The sequence below is a fragment of the Quercus suber genome, unplaced genomic scaffold (genome assembly GCF_002906115.3).
Source record: "Quercus suber isolate HL8 unplaced genomic scaffold, Cork oak 2.0 scaffold_478, whole genome shotgun sequence".
Classification (NCBI taxonomy): Eukaryota; Viridiplantae; Streptophyta; class Magnoliopsida; order Fagales; family Fagaceae; genus Quercus; species Quercus suber.
In genome coordinates this window covers 65,110-85,970 of record NW_027069929.1, presented here as the reverse complement: position 1 = coordinate 85,970, position 20,861 = coordinate 65,110, and positions in this window count along the sequence as shown.

Sequence of the window (20,861 nt, the reverse complement as noted above, 5' to 3'; positions counted from 1 at the left end):
GGAGCAAAAAGCTTGGAGGGCTTAGGTACTTAGGTAGATTAGGCTTGAAGGGTCTATTGCTGTTCATGTATCTCAACTACATTTTCTAGTAAATTATTGACCGCTTGGAGGGCGGCAAAGAGATTTTACGCTGAGGGCTTCGGTTTCCTCTTCGATAACACATTGCATGTTGTCTTTGTGTTTGCATCTCTCTTCCCTTTATCTTTGCCTTTTATTTTCTGTTGTGGATGTGATTATAATTGGCTTAGATAGTTTATCAATTCTGTGTTTGGCTTATGTTCATGTTCCGCACATTAATTGTTTGATAATAAGCTTGAATTGATAATTTGTATTTTGGGATCTAAACGTTCAAGGGTGTTTTACACACATATTGAACTTTCAGATCCAAAATTAGTCTATTTTTAACTGACTCTACTCATACTCTCCTCTACTCCTTCTCCTTCCTCCCTCAATCCAAATAGACCTTTAGTATTTCTGTTTGAAAATTAAATTAAGAAAGTATACACAGTTTCATGTGTAGCACAAATATATTTTGTTGGGTCTTGCAAAAATTTTGTTTATTTATTAATTTTTTGGGTTTTGGTATCTATTAAATAACTATTTTGTTTGTTTGTTTAATTTATAGGTTACATTGTTGCTTAACATTTTTTTTTTCTAGAGTAGAGGTGAATCAACAATAGTTTAGATATATATGGGGAACTTTATCTTCAAGACTTTCTTAAGTTTTTATGTCTGTCCTCTTTTGGATAATGATTCAAAGGATTATAATGAGTCCACAATTTTCCATGTTTTCTTTACGCACATATATAATGAATTTTTTTTTAAAATTTTTTAATTTTTAAATTTTTTCTGTCACATAGCTAGAATTACAATAACAACCAACTTTTTAATGCATTCTCATAAAATTATATGAAAAGAAACAAACAAAAGAGAGAATAATTAACATTATAATATCCTATGCAAAATTTCCACGAATAGGATATTTCTAATAGAAAGACAATATTTTTTTTTTTGGTTGCCTTATTAAATTGCAAATGAAATATATATATATATATATAACTCAAATCAAAACATCATACATATTTATAGCATTTATTATTGTTATGCTTCAATTAAGCCACATTAGCGTTATGTCATCGTTTATTTTAATATTTTTTAGATTTTTGGATTTAATGGTTGACATTTATTGGTCATCTACTTAGATTCAGGTGTTACTCTATCTCCAACTTTACTATGTGTCTCTCCATTAACCCAAACTCTTCAAACACCATCATTATATGGAATTCTGACGGTCACCGAAAGATCACAACCTCTTCACCTCCTCTTTCTATCTATCTATAATCACTATATAATATAAAATGGAAGACTCTGACTTTTTGTTGACCTTTTAAAATTTTGACACATCATCTTTGCAAACTTCACAAATTTACACCTCATTATAATTTATTTTATTTTATAATTGGATTGCAATATTAGAGAGACTCGCGTTAGAATTCAAAAAAAAAAAAAAAAGATTCACATTAGGATTCAAAAAAATATATAGAAATTGTAGTTCTAAGCATAGAATTGCTTTGTAGGTTTGGTAACTATGCACTTGCAATGAGCAGTTGACAACAAGAGCACATATGCCTCGTATTAACAGTTTATAAAAATTTGACTTAGCAACCCAATAATGTTCTATGTTATATAACACTTCTAAACTATGGAAAAACATAAATTAAATATTTCTTCCCATTGTATTGTATTTTTAAAAAATGCCATCTTGCAAAATGTCTATAATAAGCATATTATTAACTCAATTTCCTATTTTTAAATATCATTAGATCTTTTATCAATAGCTTTCCCGTGCATTGCACAGGTTGGCGACTAGTTAACTTCAAATGCACGCACAAAATGCAACTAATCCTAGGAATGCATGGGCATTGTTAGAATTATGATGCAAATTCTCCATGTAATTCCCAGAAGGCCCAACTCATACCAATCACTATGGCATGTGATCTGCCCACACCAACAAAAGTCATTACCACATACGAATGAGATATAATAAGCTTGCCAAAAAAGAATGACTAAAAATCGAAAAAGAAAGAGGGACAAGGGTGGAATTTTCAAACCCTCGTTGAGTGTTCTGAGTGGAATTTATCATCCTCAAAGAAATTCATACATGTCAAAAGTATTAGAAAGAATTAGAACAAGTGGAAAAATATCCTTATAATTCATTTGATAGTAGGAGAGAATAAAGAAAACAAGGGGGAAAAAAAAGCTTATCGACAAACCAAACTCCACCACTTCAGTTGCCTGGCCCCAAAAAAATAAATAAATAAATAAAATCCGGTGTGAATTTTTCATATGCACCCAAAACTGCAATAGTAGCAATAACGACAAGAACTCTTCTTTACAAGGTAAATCTTATACTTCTTTGGCATACAAAACAACTATGTTTTGAATCTGGCTGTTTTTATCTTATATGAATGCCCAATGATGATATTGATGACCTTAGGTTCTTAAAAGTAGTAAGAAGAGCAAGTAGACAACAGTAAAAAAAGGAACCATGACAAAAATGCCGAGTAGTGCTGGAATTAAAACCGAACAAATGAAGATTGAAAAACACACAATGCAAACACCAATTTTGTTTACAATGTAAATTTAATTTTTAATCCAATCATTACCAGCTAGCCAACAATAAGTGATTCTGCTCCTATTGACAAGAACCAAATTACTCTAGAGAAGCCAACTTCACAGAAACAAATGCCTTCACAGAATAGTATAGTATCACATTAGTGGGAACACTATATTAAAAGACCAATAAGCAAAATGTGAAATTTAAGACCAAAAAAAAAGAAGTGTTTTCTTATAATTATGGCCTACACCAATAAGAGTTATTGCCAGATTAAGCTGTGAATTCACTATTGAGGTTGCCAAGACATAATGACCAAAAATAAAATAAGACAGCAAGAAAAAGGAAGAAGAAATTTCAAACCCTCACTTCGCAAGACTGGAATTATAATCCTTTTAGAAAATGAATCCTAGGAAATTCAGTCACAAACCCATGTATTAGAAAAAATTAAAACAACAAAAATGTATCCTTAATATTCTTATGCTTGAAGGAGAGAAAAAAAAAAGGGAAGAAAACAAGAGTTTATCAACAAACTCAGCTACTTAAGCTATGAAGAACCCAAAAAAATTTTATTGCTTACTGCATACAGACTGTGACAATCCAAACTAGAAATAGAGCTGCAAACACAATATAAATAGGTTCCACTAGGGAAAGAAAACACCAATAGAAACAAGACAAGAAAACAAATGTACAAGTGCTACATAAAGCAGACCTACATGCACAAACTGAAGAAGATAATACAAGCTACATAGTTTAGGATAAGTTTAAATTATAAGCTTTTATTTTTAAAGGAAAAAATAAAAAATATTATAATGAGCAAGACTACTCAAAAGCATGTTTCATCGAGAAGCAACAAAACAAAATCGACCTAGCTAAAGTACCACAAATGCATCACCACTTAAATTTAAAAATAAATAAATAAATAAACCTTAGAACATAGACAAGCAAGGTTTTTTTTTTTTTTTTGGCATTTAGCATCAATTTTCTAATAATTTTGTTAGTTGTTAAGTTTTTGAAACTATTTTGTTAACCAACATCTCAAGTCTTTGAGACTTGAGTTCGCTGACAAAACTGGGCCCTTTAAGACTCGAGTTCCAGTTCTAGCACACAACTAACGTGGAACAATTTATCCACGTGTAATTCGAGTCTCTCAAACTCGAACTCTATAGAACGAAGAAGAAGATCTGGAGAAGAAGAAGAACACGAAGACCAAAGAACGGAAGAAGTAATTTTGGAAGAAGAAGAAGAAGGAGAAGAAGGAGAAGGATCTGGAGAACGGAAGAAGGATCAACAAAGAAGAAGAAGAAGGATCTGGAGAACGGTAGGAACTGGAGCACAAATCTGGAGAATGGCAACAACAAAGACATGAGTTCCACATGAATTTGTTCTTCCACATCAAATTATCGGCACGAGTTTCAAAACCTTTAGATACTAGTTTGCTAAATAGTTTTGCAACCTTGACAACTAACTAAAATGTTCCAAAAATAATGTTAAATGCCCAAAAAGCCTAACAAGCAAGACATCCAATCTCCAATAATAAAAATGTAGATTAAAATAATTAGTGTCAATACTATTATTTTAAAAAATAATTTACAAAGAAAGAAAAGAAAATATATAACAAAAAACCAAAAACCTCTAAAGGGTCATCCAAGTAGTTAAGGGAGTATTAGGATCAAAAGCAAAATCTATAACACAGTGGCAATAGAAGCCTATTCTCAACCCATTGTCAATCCAACAAATTGTTTTTCTAACTCATACATATCTTACTCCAATACTTAAAACTTCAAATTATGGAAAACAAATAATGAAATCAAGACATAAAGAAAGCGTATTACCTAAGGTCCCCCATCAAACTTTGCCATCCAGGTTGATATACAGGATAAAATTTTTTAAACACAAGAATTGGGGCAACAAAGCCATAAGCTTCAAAATATCACCCCACACAGTCCAACTATACAAACCACATCCATAGAAGTTATAACTTTAAAACCTATACAGAACACACAAGGAAGCATAACTTGTACTATTCTGGAATTTAAAGAGCAGCCATGTTTAAAGAATGCAAATGTTTAACTTACATGATTGCCCAATAATGGATCACAATTTACTGTATTCATTTTTCACAATATAGACCAAAGCTCCAATAGATATAATAAGTGCATCAAAGATGATCTTAAGTTCTTAAGTTGTCATGAGTGCAAGTTGATGGCAATAGAGAAAGGAACCAGGACAATCACGCTGAGTAGTGCTGGAGTTAATTAAAGCCGAACAAATGCAATTTAAACTACAAACAATGCAAGCAACAATTTTTAATTACAAATTGAATTTTAAATACTTGGAACACATAATAACCTACCAGACAACACTAAGGGAAGAGAGAGTATACATATTTGTGCTCCTAATAAATTGGATCAAATTGATTAAGAAAAGCGGACATTGATCCAATAGACATCCCTTAAAAATTCTACAAAGAAACAAAGTTCATAAAATAAATTGAACAAGGGACAAGATCATGTTCAAGGGTAAAAAACGTGAAATCAAAAGAGAATGATAATCAAAAGACTTCTACTCACTCTTACTGCAAAAGTAAATCATAATTTTTCCTCTTGTAGACACATCATGATCAAAGTCTTTCAACTAGCAATAAATAGCAAGACATAAAGAAACTACAATGTTTAGCACAAACTAAAGAAACATTCAAGCATAAACATTAATTTTCATATGTTAGGGAGAAAATGATGAGATAAATTGATAAAAAGAGATTATTGCCTTAGGTACTCATATAAAAATTCAAGACTTCTATGCACTCTGTTGTAAACTATATCACCATTTCCCTTGCTGTAGAAACATCAAGATTGTAAATCACAGTTTCCCCATCAGTAGACACATCAAGATTCAATCATTCTAACTACCAGCAAATAGCAAGATATGATAAACCTCTAGTTGCAGGTTGACAACAATGACATCGATGACGAAATAGACAACAAATAGCAAGACTTCAATTAACAAAATGAAGCTGCAGACTGATGAACTAAAAAAACACACAAGAAGAAACATTATCATTCAACTATCATGAAGAGAATAGTGAAATCAATTGATATAGAGAGATTATTGCCTTAGGTCTCCATAGAACTCCATCCAAAGTAGACATACCAAATCTACATTAAACAAATTAATTTAGAGGTAACAAAATCATAAAAAACTCCTCTTGTATTTAGAGAACAGCTATTTTTAAGGCATGCAGATCTTATTTTATATTGGTTGCCAATGACAATAAATCTCCATTGACTATGATGCAAATTCAAAGCCTAACTCATGCAAATCACCACATAAACCACCCATACTAATAAAAGGCATTACCACATATCAATTGGATATATATAAGCTTGCGAAAATAGAATGACTAAATTCAAACAAGAAAGTAGGACAAAGGGACAAGAATTTCACAGGAGCTTTCAAACCCTCGTTTAGTGATGCTGAATTTTATAATCCTCAAGAACCAAATCCTAAAAAAGCATACATTGCCCAATATTAGAAAACAATAGGGAAAATATCCTTATAATTCATATGATTGAAGGAGAGAATAAAGAAAAGAAGGGGAAAGAAAAGATTGCTTATCGCCAAACTAAACTCCATCACTTAAGCTGCCAACAACAACAACAAGCCTTAAGCTACCAAGCACCAAAAAAGATTTCCAGTGAGATTTTTTGACATGCACCTATAGTTGCAAAAGTTGCATAACGAATAGAACTCTTCCGTACAAGGTAAATCTAATATTTCTTGGGCATTCAAACAACCATTTTTAAAGCTGCCAACTCTTATCTTATATGATTACCCAATGACAAAAATGAAGATCTTAGGTTCTTAAAAGTTGTAATAAGTGCATGTAGATGGCAGTTAGAAAAAGGAATTGGATAAAAATGCCAAGTAATGCTGGGATTAGTTAAAGCCAAACAAATAGAGCCTAAGATACACATAAAATTCGGTTAGGATCAAAAGCAAAAACAAAAATGCAGCGGCAATAAAAGCCTGTTCTCAACCCAATGTCAGTCCAACAAATTGTTTTTCTAACTTATACATATCTTACTCCAATACTTTAAACTTCAAATTATAGAAAAAGAATTAATGAAATCAAGAAAAAAAGATAGCTTATTACCTGAGGCCCCTCATCAAACTGTACTATTCCAGAATTTAAAGAGCAGCCATGATTAAAGAATGCAAATGTTTAACCTATATGATTGCCCAATAATGAATCACAATTTATTTTTCACTGTTAGACTTGTGTGGTTCAATGATTAAATTTACCATATTCCAACAGCTTAAACTTTTGAGACAATCGGTAATTTAACAAGGTATTAGAGCAGGAGATCCTAAGTTCAATTCATGTCTCCTCCACTGTACCTCTCATTTAAATTCTCACGTTTTAGGCCTCACCTATTAAAAGGTAGTATCGGCCCACACGTGAGGGAGAGTGTTAGAATTGTGTGGTTAAATTATTAAATTTACCATATCCCAACAGTTTAAACTTTTGGGACAATTGATAATTTAACATTCACAATATAGACCAAAGCTCCAACAAACATAATAGGTGCAACAAAGATGATATTAAAATTTGAAGTTGTCATGAGTGCAAGTTGATGGCAATAGAAAAAAAGAAAAAAAAAAAAAAAAGGACAATCATGTTGAGCAGTGCTAGAGTTTATTAAAGCTGAACAAATGCAATCTAAAATACACACAATGCAAGCAACAATTTTCATTTACAATTTTAATTTTAAATACTTGGAACACATAATAACCTACCAAACAACAGTAAGGGAAGAGAAAATATACATATTCAAGCTACAAATAAAGAGGATCAAATTGATCTAGAAAAGCAGACATTGATCAAAGTACATGCCTTAAAAAATCTACAAAGAAACAAAGTCCAAAATATAAATTGAACATTGGACAAGATCATGTTCAAGGATAAAAAATGTGGAATCAAAAGAGAATGATAATCAAAAGATATCTACACACTCTTGCTACAAAAGTAAATCATAATTTTTCCTCTTGTAGACGTAATAAATATTAGGACATAATGAAACTCCAGTGTTTAGCACAAACTAAAGAAACATTCAAGCAGAAACATTAATCTTCACATATTGGGGAAAGAAAGATGAGATAAATTGATAAAAAGAGATTATTACCTTAGGTCAACATTTAAAAATTCAAGACTTCTATGCACTATGTTGTAAACTAAATCACAATTTTGCCTACTGTAAAAACATCAAGATTGTAAATCACAATTTCCCCATCTGTAGACACATCAAGATTCAATTATTTTGACTACCAACAAATCGAAAGATATAATAAAACTCCAGTTGCAAGCTGACAAAAATGACATCAATGATAAAATAGACAACAAATAGTAAGACTTCAATTAACAAAATGAAGTTGCAAGCTGACAAAATAAAAAAACACACAAGCAGAAACATTATCATTCAGCTATTATGAAGAGAATATTGAAATCAATTTATAAAGAGAGATTATTGTCTTAGGTCCTCATCAAACTCCATCCAAAGTAGACACACCATACCTACACATATTAAACAAATTAATTTAGCGGTAACAAAATCATAAAAACCCTCCCATCCCAGAGCATGATCAAACAATACAAAAGAGAACTACGCAGCTTTGAAACCTAACCAACCTATAAAGTCGGTATAAGGAAGCATAGACCCAAACTTCTCTTGTATTTAAAAAACAATAATTCTTATGCAAGCAAATCTTATCTTATATTGGCTGCCAATGACACTATGATGAAAATTCAAAGCCCAACTCATGCAAATCACCATAGGAACTACCCACACTAATAAGAGGCATTACCACATAAGAATCAGATATCAGCTTGCCCAAATAAAATGACTAAAGTCAAACAAGTAAGCAGGACAAATGGACAAGAATTTTAATGGAACTTTCAAACCCTCGTTGAGTGAGACTGAAATTTATGATCCTCAAGGAAACCAAATCCAAAAAAAAGCATACATTGCCCAATATTAGAAAACAATATGGGAAATATCCTTATAATTCATATGATTGAAGGAGAGAGGAAAGAAAATGAGGGGGAAAGAAAAGATTGCTTATTTCAAAACTAAACTCAATCGCTTAAGCTGCTATCAACAACAAGCCTTAAGCTGCCATGCAACAACAAAAAAATTCCAAGTTAGATTTTTTCACATGCACCTACAATTGTAAAAGTTGCATAACGAATAGAAGAACTCTTCCATACAAGGCAAATCTTATATTTTCTGGCATTTAAACAACCATTTTTAAGGTTGGCTGCTTTTATCTTATATGACTGCCTAATGACAAAATTGACGATCTTAGGTTCTTAAAAGTTGTAATAAGTGCATGTAGAGAGCAGTTAGAGAAAGGAATAGGGATAAAAATGCCAAGTAATGCTTGGATTAGTTTTTTTTTTTTTTTTTTTTTTTTGAGAAACAACATTGTGATTTTATTTATGATGGTATTGTGATAAGGGTTACATTGGATAAATGTGGAGGAACATCCTCATCCATACCATATATTCGCTAACATGTCTTGCATGTCTAGCAATTTTATGGGCTAGAGTATTACATTGTCTTGGAACAAAACTAAACTCTAATACTTCAAAACCATTTGCCAAACTCTTAACTTCCTCTAGAAGGTGTCCATAGTCAGCCAACGAGGGTAGGCTGCTCTACATTGCCTTAATTGCAATCTTTGAGTCGCCCTCAAGAATTATCGACTTAAGCCTAAGCTCCAAAGCCAACTTCATTGCTTTTATAGTTGCAAGTAGTTCGACTACCACCGTAGAATGAGGAAGAGGAAACCTGTCCACCATTGATGCTAGGATCAACCCGTTTCTGTCTTTAATCACCGTTGCTGCACCTGCTATATTTTGGTCTCGAAAACATGCACCATCAAAGTTTATCTTAATGTTTGGCCAGGGTGGGGGTCTGTCAAAAGGATTCAAAGAGGTTGGAGAGGCTTGGGTTGGGGGGCTCGGCTGTAATGAGCGTGGAAAATCTGCTCTGAGTGACTGAACCAACTGCTACACTTGTTGGATTGGGAAAGGGGTTTGGCTGGTCTGAAGTGCATTCCGTCTGTGCCAAATTGCCCAAATCGTTGTTGCAAAAAGCTCCAAATTTTTATCTTTCTCCACTATATATTCCACCAGCTCCCTAAACATGTCAAAAGACACAGCCATCCTAAACTGCCACTCGCTCTACTGTTCCCATACCGAGCTAAGAAGCGGACATGACCACAATGCATGCACTGAGTCCTCAACCTATGCATTGCATTGTTCACAGCAGTCCTCCAACACAACTTTGCGCCTTTTGAGATTACTTTTGGTTGGGATAACATTCTTGACAGCTTGCCAAAGGAAATTCCTGACCTTTGGTTGGGATTTCAGCCCCCACACCTTCCTCTATAAGCCATTGATCTCTGGATTGTAGTCATTGTTGTCCATGCTTCATTCCTTGTATAAAAACCTATAGCTTGATTTCACTGTATAGGAACCTGATGGAGTAAAGGGCCAAAATAATGTGTCATCAATCTTCCTAGAGCAAAGGGGAATGGACTCAATCAAAGAGATATCTGATAGGTCACAGTCTGAATGACCCCTAGTGATTAACCCTAATTAATTAATTTAGCCAGGTAATTAATTAATCAATTAATCATGCAATTTTATGGAAGCACAAACAAATCACCAACAACTAAATATGCAGCGGAAAATAAATAACACAGTGATTTGTTTACGAATGGGGAAAACCCTAATGGCAAAAACCCCACCGGGTGATTTTCAGGTCACCACTCCCGAAACTCCACTATTATCAAATCAAGCGGTTACAAGTAAAGGAATCCCAAGTACCTTACCAACCTACAGTTGAACCCTTACCCTAATACCCAATTGGACTTGATCTGTAGCGACAGTTCCCTCCTTTGATGCACGGCTCCCAAGTACGTGACTAACCAATGTGCGGATCCAAGTACGCGACTTCAGAACACCAACTTAAGGAAGAATGGTTGGCTGCAAAGTTCTTCAGTTCATCGTTTATGATGAATAGCAGGAAGATGCTTGGTTACAAAACCCTACGGTGCAAATATACAGCAACTTCTTGATGGAAGATGAACTAGGTCAAGAACTTCGTCTTTTGATCACAATTTGCTTGAACAGAGATTGCTCAATGCTAATGCAACTTGTGTTACCCTTGACGGCTCTTAAAATAATCCTTTTATATGTTTAGGGTTAGAAGAAAAGAAAGCCCAAAAATATATTCATGGATCCCAAGAAAATCAGATTAGAAATCTGAAATTTTAAATCTCGACAGATAGCAGGTGTTGAGGTAGCTATCGAGTAGGTGTCGAGCTTTAAAAACTTTGCACTTCAGCTTGCTTTTTCTTGGACAGGCCTGATGACTTCAACACTTGACCTTGAAACATTGTTTCTTGAAGTATTAAAAACACCTAGAACTACCCAATTACAAATAGAGTGCGTTTTGTCAAAAGATTAGCCAATTTACATAAATAAGTGACATATGTTTTTAATCAAGTTAAAACATATATATCCTAACAATATCCCTTGCATAGAAAAGTTGTTGCAAAAACTCCAAATCGAACATATTTGAGCCTAGTTTGATCAGCTTCAAAACTCTCATATCTTCAAATCCTATTGCAGCTTGTGAAGACACAAAGGGTAGAAATTCAGAGGGCAGCCACGGATCACTCCACACATTAATACTCTCACCATCTCCCACCCTCCACCTCAAACCTTCCATCAACACATCCCTCCCTTTAAGTAAACTCCTCCAAGCGTATGACCCCGTTTGTGATTGTGGTGCTTCTAAGATAGTTCCATTTGGGAAAAACCTTGGTTTGAAAACTCTATATATAAGAGAGTTTTTATTTTGGAGGAGTCGCCATGCTTGTTTCACCAATAGAGCATCATTGAACAAAGCAAGATCCTTAAACCCCATTCCTCCCTCACCCTTGGGTTTACATAGTTCCTCCCACCTCACCTAATGGATTTTCCGCCTATCTCCTCTTTGACCCCACCAAAACCTCCGTATAAGGCCCTCTAACTCCTCACAAATGCCAGTGGGAAGCTTGAAGCAATTCATGGTATATGTTGGAATTTCTTGGACAACCACCTTAATTAAAATTTCATGCCCGGCTTGAGAAAGGAGCTTCTCTTCCCACCCTTGAAGCTTACGCCACACACGCTCCTTTATGTAATTAAAGCTGGATTTTTCATTCCTCCCCACTAGGGAGGGCAGCTGCAAGTATTTCTCATAGTGTCGGATTTCGATCACTCCCAACATATTCTTTATTGCAATCCTTTGGTCTTCCTTCGTTGATTTGCTAAAAAAACACGGTTGTTTTAGCTTTATTTATTTGTTGACCTGAGCTCATCTCATAAGTTTGTAACACTGTTGTTTGGATTAGTTAAAACCAAAAAAATGGAGCCTAAATACACATAATACAAGCACCAGTTTTTTTTTTTTTTTTTTCATAATGTTAATTAGGGCTATCCACGAGTCGGGTCGGGTCAGTTTTGGCCTCAACCCATGGCATCGGGTGGAGGGGCGGAGGAACCCAAAATCGACCTCCAGAAAAATTAGTCGATTCGGTTTCGGGTGATGCTTAGCGTTAGTCGGGCCGGTCGGTTGCCAGAAATAAAAAAGGCTTCAAAATCTGGAAAAAAAAAAATAAAATAAAAAAAAAAAAAAAAAAAAAAAAAATAAAAAAAAAAAAAGAGTCGCCGGAATCTGGGATTTTCACCAGTAACTAGAAAATCTTACTAGAAACTGGAAAAATTTCACCGAAAACTGGATTTTTTTTTATGAAATTTGCATTTTTTTTTGCTAGAAATTGCTGGAATTTGGCCGAATCTGGATAAATCCCACCAAATCTAGCTGGATCTGGTCGAGATCTCGCTAGATCTAGTTAAGATCTCGCCAGATCTAGCTTGTTTTCGCAGGATTTAGCCGAATTTTTTTTATAGCTTCGGTCGAGTTCGGGTTGCTCGGGTTTTGGAGACGCAAACTTGCCACTCGACCTGCCGATGTCGGTTTTCAAAAATGGAAACCCACCGCCAACCGACTTGACCTTCGGTTTGGGCCGGAATCGAGTCGGCGTCGGGCGGTTTGGCCGGGTTGTCAGTTGCTGGTTGGGTCTAGACAGCCCTAATGTTAATTTAAATTTTAAAACTCAAAATTACCAGCTAGCCAACAATATGGAATTGTGCTCCTATAGACGAACCAAAATGATCAACTTCACCAAAACAAATGCCTTAAAAGAGCAATCGGGGACCAAAACCTACAAATAAATTGAAGGAGTATAGCATCACAGTTAGTGGGAACACTAAAGTAAAGGACTCGTATGCAAAATGAAAAATCCAGATAGTGTGAGTTTTCTTATTGTTGTAGTCTACACAATTCAAGTTCAAGAGAGATTTAAGACTTCCACACAAACTCGCTAGCTCAAGTACAAGAAAGTCCAAATCAGTTTCCGATCCTATAGGCAAATAAAAATAAAAATAATCAAACATTGTCCACATAAAACAACAAAATAGACATCAACAACTCATATAGAAGCATGAAAAAAAACTTCAGAGCTCAAATATGAGTCCAGAATGGCAAAAACTTCAGCCCGGATATGGACTTGGTTCAACAATGACAATATCTACCCACTCACTTTCTACAACTAGGAAATTAATTAGCAACAATCTAAGGTTACGAACAATGATGCAATCATTTTTGACTGAATAATATCCTTAATAATATTAAACCTATGATGCAAAGCTTTCAAACTTTTATCAATTGAACTATGATGCAAACCTAGAGACAAAAGTAAAATCCATGTCATTCCTCGGAATCCCAAAACATGCAAACGAAGACAAGATAAAGCAAAAATATGTATTATTTAATCTCGGCAACCATCTTAAGGTAACAAAATTTATCATTTACCTATCCCACAACAATATAAGGCATTACCACATTCAAATTGAACAAGACAAGACAAAGGAACAAGAATAGCAAGGGAAATTTCAAACCCTCACTAGGGGAGACAGAATTTATTGCAATACAAAAAACCAAAGCCTGAGAAAAGCAGTTATAGGTCCATAGATTAGAAAACTAAGATAAGCCAACAATTGTATAGTTATTATGATTGCAAAAGACTAAGGAGCAAAAAAAAAAAAAAAAAAAATTCTTGTTGACACATGAGGAATAGATTTTTGTCTTGCACTAAGAAAGCAAAACAATGAATAAAGAAATTACAATATTTCAATAGAAACCAACAATTATAAAGAAAAATTATTCTAACTCTAAAAGCCCTAGGCCAAATATTTGATGACAGTGATATCAATCAGTAATGATCAAAGTTCACAATATATGACAAAAATTAATAAATATAATCTTTATTCCATGTAATTTCAAAAAATTCCAATTAATCTAGGATTAGAGAAAGCAGAGCCTGTATTGTTTTCCCTCTACAACCATATTCAGGTCACACAGTTATATTCTTGCCCCATTCCAATAAGAGCCATTGCCGGCAATTAGCCTATGAATAAATTATTGAGGTTGCAAATGCAGAATGACCAAAAATATAAAAAAGCCATCAAGAAAAAGGAAAAAGAATTGCAATATCAGTATAAAACTCACTCAGTGAGACTGGAATTATAATCCTCCTAAGAAAGCCATCACATACCCAAGTATTAGAAAGATTTAAAACAAGAAAAAACTATCCTTCAAACTCTTATCATTGTAGCAAAAAAAATATATATATATATATTATTTGCTTCCTTCATAAACACAAAAAGTTGGAAACCAAGATGATCAGTTCCCCTTAAAGCCAAAAAAATCAACAGGAGCAAGACAAGAAGACAGATGTAGGAACGTCACACCCTTGGTGGCATTGGCATTGACTTCCTGCATAAGCAAACTGGAAAATATAGAATTACAACTACACAGTTCAGGGCAACATTAAATTACATAATACCACTTAAAAGCATGTTTCATTCAAAAGCAAAAAAAAAAAAAAAAAAATCAACCTTAGGTCCATCAAGAGCAAACGCAGCACCCCTGGAGGGTTTTCTGCTATTCATGTATCCCAACTTCATTCTTTTGTGGATTATTGACCACTTGGAGGGCAGCAGAGAGGTTTTACGCCGAGGGCTTTGGTTTCCTCTTCGATAACACATCGCTGTGTTGTCCTTATGTTTGCATCTCTCTTCCCTTAATCTTTGCCATTTAATTTCTGCTGTGGATGNAAGAACAAATCCATACAGATGAGATATAACGCCTAATAGCCCAAAAGAGCACCAGGATGTCAAATAATGTATACAAGGTAGAGTAAGGTGGCCAATAGCAATGCTGCTAACACAATATAACCAAGTTCCACTAGAAGCATGAAAACATGAATAGAAACAAGACAAAAAGAAAAATGTACAAGTGCTACATGAAAGCTGACCTACGTGAGCAAACTGAAAAAACAGAATTCCAACTACATAGTTTCGGATAACTTTAAATTATAAGATTTTATTTTTAAAGGTGTAAGGTTGAATTTAATCAACCATCTTGTTGGCTTTATTTCGTACCAAATTTGTTTGTAATTCAGCATTTAGAAACCTTGTATTTAGGTGAGAATCTTGTAAGGGTTCTGTGTGAGAGAGTGTGAAGAAATGCTCAAGAATATGCAGTGAAGCAGGGACTCGCAGGTGACTCGCAACTAGCAAGCCACCAGATGATGCACATGAGTGAAGCATGCAGAGAAGTTGAACCGTCATACCAGCTGTTTGCACTATAGGACAAAAAGTCCAGTCTGGCCATTTAGTTAGCTCACGGCTTGAACTCGCAACTTAGCCTAGTCGTGAGGCCAAGTCATCAGCCAACTCTGTTTTGGAAAAACTGACTCTTCGCATTCCTTTCTCACCCTAGTATAAATACCCCTTATACCCACGAAATGTAGAGAGCTTGCAGAGAGAATTTTGATAGAGAAACCCTAGAGAAAAACAAGATTGATTTATCCACAATCTTCACATAGAGACTCTTCAAATTCTTCTATTCTCAGTCTTTCCATTGTTACATCTTTGAGAGGTTCTTACCCAAATCCTTTTCTCACCATACACACATCTTTGAGAATGCTATTTGGTGCTTGGGGAAGCAGTTAGGAAGGGACTAATGGTTATTGGTTGATGCTATGAGCTATAGCGGAATCCGGTAAGCTAAAGAAGGTAAAGGTTCGGGGCAACCTCGTTGGAGCAAGAAGTTGGAGGGTTTAGGTACGCTGGGTAGATTAGACTTGGAGGGTTTTCTGCTATTCATGTATCCCAACTTCATTCTTTTGTGGATTATTGACCACTTGGAGGGCAGCAGAGAGGTTTTACGCCGAGGGCTTTGGTTTCCTCTTCGATAACACATCGCTGTGTTGTCCTTATGTTTGCATCTCTCTTCCCTTAATCTTTGCCATTTAATTTCTGCTGTGGATGTGATTTTAATTGGTTTAGATTTTGTATCAATTCTGTTATTAGCTTGTGTTCATTTTCCGCACATATATTGTTTGACATTAAGCTTGAATTGATAATTTTGTAATTGGGGGTTTAAACGTTCATAGTGTTTTACATGCTATTTGAACATTCAATTGGCATTAGAGCGGATGCACTCTTTGTGGTTTAAACACCTTAGTGCGATCCTTGACCCCGTATTAAGATGGACTGATCTTAATCTTTAAAAGCACCACCATATTTTGATTGTAGCAACTATGCCTTTTGGAAAGTCAAGATGAAGGCATTTTTGTGTTCAATGGTGTGTTTTTTCTACCAAAAGTAGATTTTGAAAAAATATAAATTTCCTAATAACTAAAAAATTAAGGACAATTTGAAAAATAAGAGGTTAAGAACCTTTAAAAAATATTTCTCTTTTTTATTCTAAGGTAGATCCTTACTCTTCTATATGCATGCGTGTGCTTCCTTCTTTTTATCGGTGTATTTTTTCCCCCTTAAAAATTTGATGGGTGGTAGCATATCCAAAGTAAATATATGTTTTATTCATAATTATTTTTTTCTTGTATTTTTCCAAGTGGTTGATAAGAACTTTTAGATTTTTTTACATTGAAAGAGAAATTATTGCAAAATTTAGAACATAATTAGTCATAAATGATTTTTGAAATTAATATATGTCTAGTTCTATTTTGATAGATAATTAATTTGAAATATATTGAGCAAAAATTATTATTTTATTTTTTAAACTTAATTGTAAATTGCATTCTCTAAGTTTTTGTTATTTTGATTTTGTTACTTAAAAATTTAAAATTTTAGATTTTGGACCTTGACATCATATAGCATTTTGATATTAGTCCTTCCATACATTCCCATTACCAAGGTAACTCAAAATCAAAGTCGGCCGAACCACTAAGCCAATTAGCATGGTTTTGAATACTGTTCCATTATGATTGGAACAAAAGAAAAATCTCGTACCAATATGCAAAGCGGAACAATGACTCCCTAGCCCCCTATTCTATCTTTGGTAAAATTTCGGTCTATTCTGAATGTTTCAATTAGCTTCAGCCAATACAAGCCTAAATTGTAGGTTCCAGTTAGCTCTACTGGTTAAGTCTTTGATGGTTATATAAGAGATCTAGGGCTCCATTCCCGCCTACACCAAAAACTGATTGGTGTCTTGGTCTGATGATAAAAATTTATCATCAAGAGTGAATGTCATAAGTTAAAACTCTTTAAAAAAAAAAAAAAAATACAAGCCAAAATTAAAGATTCTACTGATATGCATTTTGGGCTTTTTCCCTCCTTAATCTGAACCACTATCTTTCTATATATATATATATATATATATGAGCCGCTGCCTTCATCTTTGTTTAAAATATAGAAGAAAAAAACTAGATATTAAAACCTTCTAAGCTAAACACAAGGTGAAAAAAAAAAATTAAACTAAGGTTTCGGGAGAGAAGAAAGAAAATAAACGAAGAACAAGATAAGAAAAGAGTAGACACATTAAGACCATTCGCACTAGCTCATCCAAAAATTCTTATCTATTTGATCATAATAACATACTTTTTCTATTTAATACAATCAATTTTCAAAACACACTCACATCAGATTATTTATTTTACACTACATTTTGGGTATGTTTTGATACAATTTATTGCTAAAAACTAAAAACACTGTAACAAAATAATTTTTAAATGTGTGAATAGTACTGTGGAACCCAATTTTGAACTTGTTTTTGCTTAAAAAGGTACTTGTGGGTCCCGTAAACATGCACCCACTGGAAAACGTGGGACGCAGTTGAAAAGTGCTTGTCAGCACTATCCAAACATACACTTCATTACAATATTATTTCTTTATCAATTTTTTAATTCTCCCAAATAATTGCTCTCTCTCTCTCTCTCTCTCTCTCTCTCTCTCTTAGTAAAAAAAAAATTAAAAAAAAATTGTATTTGAACAATAACTATGTATATTTGCATGGTTGCTATATCTAGAATCCTATTTCAAAAAATTTTGCATGATTTGATGTAGGTGTTTTTTGGGGTTAGTTGGGCAAATGGTAGGGCTTATACTATTTTAGATGGATTGATGTGAATGCTCTAATTTGTGAGGAAAAATAATGAAGATTCAACCGTTTAGGTGAGAAGTGTGTGAGACTACAAAAGGAAATAAAGTTAGTAGGTGAGAAAGAAAGTCAATAGGTTTGAAAAGGGGAAAAGTGAAGATTTCCTAGTTTACAATTACTAGACGAGTTGGTTTAATTTACAAAAACGCCATAAATGATTACTTTGCAGTAACATGAAACGATACTCTAAAATAGACCGATGAATATCCTGTTCCAATGAACAAACCAAAATAGAGTCCAAAATGGTATTAAGTATTAAGAACTTTGCCAACTTAGGTAAGGCTCTCAAAGTGGAAAAAAGCTCCAAGTATTGGCCAATAATTTTTTTTAAATAATGATAAAATCCAAAAAATTAGTTGGTACATTCTCTCAAAAAAAAAAAGAATCCTATGTATTTTTCTAAAAAACAATAAAAGAAAATTTTGGACTATTAATTATCTTCTAGAGTATTAATTTAGGCCCAAAATTTAGCCAATGCATGAAAATCTCCATCTGAACAGGTGTGCAATTTTTCTAAATCTTTTTCAACGGTTGGAATTCCTCTATACATGTGCCACATAATATATATTGAAAACATTTAACTTTTAGTTGACCAAATAAATATTGTGCCTTATAAAAAACGAGAAATGTTAACAGGTGCTTTTAGAACGCTAGTTAATAATCTATTTAAAGAAAGTTTTTATGAAAAATGAAAAAAAAAATTAATTAATACTTTAACAGTTTTTTTCATTTCCCATAAAAGTGGTATCAAAACTTTCCTAAAATGGATTATTAACCAGTGTCTTAAGGGTACTCGTTAGCATTTTTCATAAAAAATTTTGAGGTCTCAAAAATTGTACACTTCATTATTTTAATATATTTTTTTAATTGAACTTAAATTCTATTTTATATTTAAACTCTCCATTAAAATCTTGATTTCTATAAATGTTAGATTATATAATTCTATATATAAACACAATCATAATTAATGCGTAATAATAAAATATATAGTTTCATATACCAATGCAATCATAATAATCTTCTCAAAAAAAAAAATTCATAATAAATAACTCTTAATAATTATATTTAGAAAATTAAAAAAAATTATATAATATTACATTTTTATGCATTTGCACGCGTTACATATTAGTATTATAATTTATAAGTCTTAAGATTCAAGTGATTGTCGAACACACGGGGGCAGAACTCTCCGTATAACAAATGGGAGTCGTGGCCCCATGAAAATTTTACAAAACATTTTATTGTAGGTAAAAACTAGGTAGAAATGTGAACACAATGCCTTTTTTCTTGTATGAACTGACACGCACATGGAAATTTGTTGGTCTCCCGACGAGGTGCCCCACCTGTCCATATCCCTTTAAGCCTCAAATTGTTTTCCCAAACACGTTAGGCAATAGCCAATCACACTTCTTCAATTCTAAATGATTCCTTGGTGCAGTTTCTCTCACAGTCGCATTCTTGATTGACTTTCCATCCATTTAGTGGTCTCGTGTTCACATTCTTATTCTTTTCTTCTCCGTTACGGACCTTTCTTACTTGAAGTGAAGGGAAAATGGCTTTAAAATTTTGAGAGGTACAACATTTTTCTTCTCTTTTCCATTTATATTTCAGTTCAATTTCTGTTTATTTATCTTGTGGCTGAATTTCAATTCAATTTCTATTTATTTATTTAAGTTCATTACAGTTTCAGAGTGTGAAGATCAGTTATTTGCATTGTTTAGACATCTTATTTCAGAGGTCAAATTTTATGCAAAGTTTTTTCAAAGTTTTAATTTTTCTCATATATATAAATAAGGAAATTCCGTAGCTCAAAAATTTACTAGACATCCGAAACATGTTAGTAGTTTATTAGTGTGGATAAAGGATGTTTCTCAGATCCTCAATAATGTTTTGTTAGCTGATTGTGGTTGAATTTTTTTTTTTAATTGAAAGTCTAAGTTTCCTTATCAAAAAAAAAAAAAAAATTGTGCCTTATTATTTTCATTTTTCATAAAGTCATTTGATTATTGTGGCTGAATTTTTTTTTTTACTGGAAGTCTAAGTTTCCTAAAAAAAAAACTTCTGCCCTATTATTTTCATTTTTCATAAAGTCAATTGATTATCCATTGATGAATAAATTTGCTTGTTATGTTTGTATGTTTAGTTATTGGATTATTTAAACAAGAACTAAATATTATGCCAAATGTTTTACTTTCAGAATTTTATTAATGTGTGCCTTAAGGGAACACAATAATATACCATTTTTGAAAGAAAAAAAATTATCAAAAATTGAAAAAATTTTGACAAATTTTTTAATTCTCAATAAAAATTTTCTAAAAACAAATACGTTAATTAATACCTTAAAGACATGCCCTAATTTTCATTGCATAATACCACATGTTTATTATTAAAAAAATATAATAATAAACATCTAAATTTATAATTCATGAATCGCCAATTATGAAAAAGAAATCTTCGTTGACAGACTTTAATTTTCCATACCGTATCATTTTGAACATTGTGCAAGTGTGATAGTGGCTTGGCTTTATTCACTTGTCACTTCAGCTCAATTTCTAGCTCTTATCGTCATTTCATTTCACATTTTTATTAGGTGGACA